Source organism: Clupea harengus, unplaced genomic scaffold (assembly GCF_900700415.2).
Source record: "Clupea harengus unplaced genomic scaffold, Ch_v2.0.2, whole genome shotgun sequence".
Lineage (NCBI taxonomy): Eukaryota > Metazoa > Chordata > Actinopteri > Clupeiformes > Clupeidae > Clupea > Clupea harengus.
This window is the reverse complement of record NW_024879812.1, coordinates 783-7500: the sequence shown is the minus strand read 5'-3', so window position 1 is coordinate 7500 and position 6718 is coordinate 783. Positions and strand designations below refer to the sequence as shown.

At 48.0% G+C, this 6718-nt stretch overlaps 1 pseudogene; it reads right to left on the bottom strand.

Annotated features, from left to right (window-relative positions):
* Positions 1–4493: 4493 nt before the first annotated feature.
* LOC122130424 lies at positions 4494–5207 on the bottom strand (annotated as a pseudogene).
* Between the last annotated feature and the right edge of the window lie 1511 nt (positions 5208–6718).

The following is a 6718-nucleotide window of genomic DNA, read 5'->3' as shown; positions in this document are numbered from 1 at the left end:
CAGACATTCAGCCTTCGCCAAAAAAAAAAAAAACGCTTCAAGGGCCTGCTGCAGGTTACCTTCAGAAGTTATTTTTTTTCTTTTTCTACGATAACGTCTGTTGTTAAATTCTCAAGAAAGCATAATATTTCTACTGTGCAAACTGAATACACCGCACCTTTCTTTGGGCTCCTGCAGCTACTTAGGGGATTACAGTTAGACCATTAATCTCACAGATCCATCGTAGAAGTCTGATCTCTCCACGTCTGTAACTAGGAGCGAGGCTTCATCTGCATGAAATTGTGAAGTCGTAGAGAATAATCCCTGACCGACCTCGGCGAGGACCCCGGAGGTTCCCACGTTCGGATTACGCCGCCGGTCGATGAGCGCGCTGAATATTCGATGGACTCAGCAGTTTATGTTCATATCAGAATCCTCTACAGCTGCCCTGGAAGCTCAAAGCACACGGAGGAGAGAGGAAAGGAGAGACAGAGGGTTGTTCACAGAAAGCTTTCCCACCCATAGCAAAGCATGCATGGGAGACCAGTCTACACTGAGCTTCAGTGCAAATGCCAGGATCTAGAATCCTTTCATGAAACAACTCTCATAAGGTTAGCTTTCCTCAGGGCTATGACTGCCGAGTGTGTATGTGAGGTTGTATTTTTCTCTTAGATAAAGAGGTCAGTGAGAAAATCAAGGGCTTCAAGGGAACACACATACACACACACATACACACACACTGCTGGCTATATTTCAAGACCGAGCTCGCTGACAGCTCAATACACAGAGCAGTTAAGTGTACGTCAGGTTTGGATTCAATTTCAGCTTTGTTCACAACAGTTGGTAACACACACACACACACACGAACACACACACAAATACACACATACAAACACACAGACACACACGAACACACCACACACACACACACACACACACACACCTATAACTCACATGGTGGATGCGAGCAGAGACATATAGTGTTTGACCCCTTGGCCTCTCTCTGTCAATACATCCAAATCATTCTCCACTTTTTGGTGGTGCCCACAGGACACTAACCAATATGAGTCAACCTACAGCCAGGGTATGGCCAGTGTACAGCCCTTTCTCGCTCTTTATTGAGTCCCAGCCTCGTTAAGGAGGCTTTGTGAGGCCCCTCTCTCATTGTTATGTTGACCACTGACATAACTCACGACTTCACTGACCTCCACACACACACACACACACACACACACACACACTGCTAACAGTATTCAGAGATGAATCAATCACTATAGAGGGGCTCGCTTTGTTTCGGTTTTCAATATGACAGTGTGGAGATTGAGAGCTGGATAGGTGTGTTTGTGTGTGTGTGGTGTGTGTGTGTGTGTGTGTGTGTGTGTGTGTGTGTGTGTTTGTGTATGTGTGTGTGCGTGCAAGTGTGTGTGTGTGTGTGTGTGTTGTGTGTGTGTGTGTGTGGGGTGTGTGTGTGTGTGTGTGTGGAGGTCAGTGAAGTCAGAATGCTTTGTTCCATCCAAAGCCCATTCCAGCTGCCTTTTTCGTCAGATTTGTCAGTTTAATTTGTATAGCTAATTTTAAAACAACATGAGTCGTACCGAAGTGCTTTCCCGTCTAGGTAAATAGATTGAATAGATTTTAAAATGAATCATGAATTAAATGAAAACAAAAGGAAAAAACAACTAAAGTATTATAATTGTTTTAGAGCTACTACTGACACTGTGGAATACAACAAGATAACAATTTTGGAGTTAGAGTCTATTTGTGGTTAGGGTTGACTAACAGTTAACATGTAGCTGAGTAAGAAACAATGGCTTTAGTCAACATGTTTGTTGAATGGCTTTAGACAGTTAGTTGACTCTACAATGAGTCATACAAAATAAATCATGGCAGCTGATTTCACCCACAAGAAATGGCATTCATTTCTTTTTTGTGTGGTATTTTCAATCGTGTGACAACATAGCAGAGGAGCCAGGCAACAGCATTACACAGATGATGTGTGTGTGTGTTTGTATGCTTGTGTGTTGTGCGTGCAAGTGTGGCGTGCAAGTGTGTGTGTGTGTGTGTGTGTGTTGTGTATGTGTGTGTGTGTGTGTGTGTTTGTGTGTGTGTGTGTGTGTAGCTATCATCAGCATCACGGCCAGCCTCTTTCTGGGGTTCCATCCAGGCCATTATCAGATGACATGAGCCCACTCAGCTGCCATTAGCAAGGCACAGAGAACCAGCAGCCACAACACACACACACACACACACACACACAACACACAGCACCGCAGACGCACGCACGCACGCACGCACAACCACGCACACACACACAGACACACACACGACACGCAACACACACACATTACACAAACACACACACACACACAACACACACAATACCGATGTTATAAAGACATTTTTGCCTGGTAAATTGAAATTCTGGTGCTTGCAGTTTGAGCTTTTGTCACACATAAGTGGCCTTTGACTGTGTATGAAGTTACTAATTCAGAGGTGAGGTGGAGAAATTTGAGAGAATCAGGAACAAGGCAGTTAGGAAATGGCCGGGGTGCCATGCTGTCTAAATACTGTAGCTTTGTATGGAAAAGGAATATTGGAGTTACCAATGGCCAGTTTGATTGGAGGAGTTCAAATGTGCTTAGTCCAGCCTGGACATGACTTTATCTCAGTCTAAGGGATCCAGCAGTCAAGAACACTGCTACAATGATTCCCTTTGAAACTGCGATTGAGCCTTTGAAAGGAAAAAGTCAAATATGCCGGAACTGGTAAGCGAAGCGAGAAAATGAAGTTGACAAGCACACACACAAGACCACTTAGAGATAGGGTGTTAGAGGCTTTGTATCAACCACACCGCTTCTGCCTGGACTTTGGTTTCGAGGACGGTCACTCAAAGGAGCTTCAAAGGAGTGTCTGAGGCTGCTGAAAAAGCGAGCCAGTGGTTATGGCTGTGGTGCTCACAGACTACTTGGGGACATGGTGAATGAACCTGTATTATCTTAAGAGGTTTGTTGAAAGATGTTTGGGTGCCTGAAAGTGACCAAAGATTTTGGATCCTCTGGATAGCATGTGGCAGAGATTGATGTTAAGATGATTAGGCAGTGCATCGTTCAGACACTGAGGGTATGCGTGTGAAATCTTTTTCGTGGGGTATCCTGGAGTGTATCTGTTGTTGTCTCTGGTACTGGATATGTGTCCTACCCATCGTGAGCATGGAGGGGATGGGTCTGGGACGCCAGACACCACTGTTGAGCCTTCTGGAGGTTTAGTGGGCCTAACAAAGGCATATTTGTTGTTAAATATTGTTAAGTACGCACTATGATGGTAGTAGCGCACCCTGTTGTTATAATACTAAGGCTAGGTTGTTGTATGAGTGCTTGCATGTGGCAGCTAGAGGTTTGGCCGCTGTGGGAAGTCCCACCAATAGCATGAGGAATTTAACCTTTTTTTTTCCTGTGTATAACTAAAAGAAAACAGTAACTGAATTGCGTCGGAGAATGAGAAAGAAAATTGCTTTGGCACAACAACAATTCCCCTCACTCCGCCCCCCCCCTGCACCCCCTCCTGTCGCATTCCAATTTAGACATGTTTTTTCAGGATAAACTGCTCATGAAAGCACACTAAGGAACAGCAGTGGCCCAGAGCGAGAACAAGAGAGGAAAGGTAGGGAGGGGGATTTGATGGTTGCTTACAGATGAGACTCTTTTTTAAATAAAAGAAATGAGAATTAGTCATGAAAGTCTTATATCACGCTAAAACTGAATTCAGAAAGAAAGAACTACAACAGTTTGGATTCACAGACAGCAGTGTATGCAGGCAAAGAGACTCAGGGGAAATAAACACATATATAACTTCTTGTCGCCACACACCCACACAAGCACAATCAAATGTCACCCCACTGAGTGCTTCACGCCCCACTGTGAGTAGACATAATATTATAGCCCCCAATTTCCAGCATCCCTAAGCCTTCATTGTCCTCCACAAATAGACATCTCTCTCTCTCTCTCTCTCTCTCTCTCTCTCTCTCACACACACATACACACCCCCGGTCACCACTAACACAGACAACAGAGCGGACACAGCGGAGCAGGGCAAATGCAAATAGAAGTGTCTCAAGGAAGAGAGTAATGGGTATTCACTATGGCATAGGTCCTTGTGCCGCTCAAAGCACAGCCTGCATAAAGTGCTTACTGATTCTAGAGGCTACTTCTAGTTCTAACAACTATTCCCTGAGGCAGGAGATTCAACCATCAGAAAGGTAAAAGCTTCTTGAAGCCCAGCTAGCATTGAGCATATTACAGTTAGACAATCTGTCATCAATATGTCAAGATTCCGGTGCCTAACAAGGACTTAGACTAGTGCTAGCCATGTTGAGGAGGCTTTGTGCACCAAGCTTTCTTTTCGTATGACATAACACTGGCATTATTCAGACTAATAGTATTCAGAGATGGCTCGCTTCACTTCTAGTAACGTTTCCCTAAGGTGAGAGACTTGACCACCAGCAAGATGCAGCATGGCAAGGGTGATGCCAGTCAAAGCCCTTCATGGGCGGAAGGCAGTGGGTACTCACGCTGGCAGTAGTCCTTGTGCTCCTCGAAGCCCGGCTTGCAGACACAGCGCCCGATGGGCACCAGCCACCCTCCGTCGGCGCTGCAGTACATGCGCGGCGGCTCGGCCTCCTCCGACTCGTTGACGCAGGCGCCGCGCACCTCCACCAGCGCCGAGTCTCCACCCGTCACCGTGTCGGGGAACTGCGCCAAGTTCACCACGCTGAGCGGCACTTCTTGTAGAAGACGCGCACGGACACCAGGGCGATGCAGGCGCCCACGTCCTGGAAGGCCAGGTAGAAGCCCTTCTTGCTCAGGTTGCTGATGTCTCTCACCTCCGTGTTGAGCTTCATAACGCGGTCACCCACATCCACCTGCGTAAAGCTCTCGTCGGCCGCAATGGTGTCGATCTTGACGTACTGGCTCTCCTTGATGTACCACAGGCTGGGGTTGTTGGACTCAAAGTAGTACATGTTGAAGGTCTCTTTGCAGGTGCCGGGCACGCCAGGCAGGCTGTTGCAGTCGCGCAGCGTGAACTTGATCTCCACGTAGACTCGCTGGGCGCCGTCGCGGGCGATGTGGCGTGTGCGCAGCCAGTTGTTCTGGTTGGCCTCCATCACGTTGCACACCTGGTAGGTGCGCCATGGGCGTGTTCCGCTCGTCCATCACGCTTATCTCCTCCCACTGCCAGAAACACCAAAACAAAAGGTTACCGTGGATACAGGCTTATCTCCTCCCGCTGCGAGAACACCAAACAAAAGGTTACCATGGATACAGGCCTATCTCTTCCCACTGCCGAGATGTGTATTGCATGCATACTATGAAGGAGGGCCTAAATGCTAAAAATCTACACTTTCACAGGGTGAAACGAAGTAAAGCACATAGACATTAATGACATCATATGAGCATGCAGCAAAGGAAAACCAGGCAACATGCTTTCTCTTTCGGCGGTGGCCATGGTGATGGGGCTGTGACAATGCGGCCATACTTTCAGTGAGTTCTCTAACACGACATGTGGAACATGAGTGTGGGAGAAAGAGTGTGTAAGTGCTTGCGTGTGAACAATCACTTGTGCATGTGAGTGAGTGTGTGAGTGTACGTGTGTGTGTGTGTGCGTGTGTGTGTGAGTGTACGTGTGTGTGTGTGTGTATGTGTGCGAATGAGTGTGTGAGTGAGTGTGTGAGTGCGTGCGTGTGTGTGTGTGTGTGGGGTGTGTATGCTCGCCTGCGAATGAGTCCGGTGCATCAGGAGGCAGTGTGAGACTGCGTGTGTGTGTGTTGTGGGGTGTGTTGTGCAGCACGCGAGAGCGTCCGGCAGCATCAGGAGGCACAGAGAGACACAGTGTGTGTGTGTGTGTGTGTGAGAGCGAGAGCGTCCGGCAGCATCAGGAGGCACAGAGAGACACTTTGTCTCCCAGCATTTGGAAGCCATCTGCTTCCACTTGTGCGCCGCTCTGTAATTGAGAACACTTCTCGCATGAGTAAGGAAACATTTCTATTCCTCCAGGAAGAGGAGAAGGAGCAAAGGAACGTGTGAGACAGTCGGGGGGCTGCTTTCATGATTCAGATTGCTGAAATGAGACGCAGATCTGTGGTGGGATGAAAGTCATTTGCAAGGGAGAAGGGCTGCCGATCAACCAGCTCACGACCAGCTTACTAACCCCCCCTCGCGCTCTTTTGGGAGACGCAGTGCCAGCGTAGAGTACTAGCACAGCATCCTGTAATTCAGCATCAATCCATGAGAGAACACACAAACACACACACACACACACATACACACACACACACACACACACACACACACACACACACACACACACACACACAGACACACACAAACACACATACACACACACACACACACACACACACACACAATTGAGTGCGGAATGGCGTATAATAAGCGAGGCACAGCGTGGCACAGCGTGGCACGGATTGGAGCAGGGCGCAGGAGATGGCCAAACCTGCAATCCTCTCACCAAATTATTTCTGGCAGACTGATATCCCTACAACACCAAGACACACACACCTCACGCCCTCACCTACCTCCAACACACACACATCTCACTCCCATATCCCACACACACACACCTCATTCCCAAAGTCCACTCCCAAAACGAACGCCCCGGCGCGGCAGTCAGTCCATCTGTAGCAGAGACTGAACTGTTCACCTGTTTCTAATCCACTGCGGGGGCC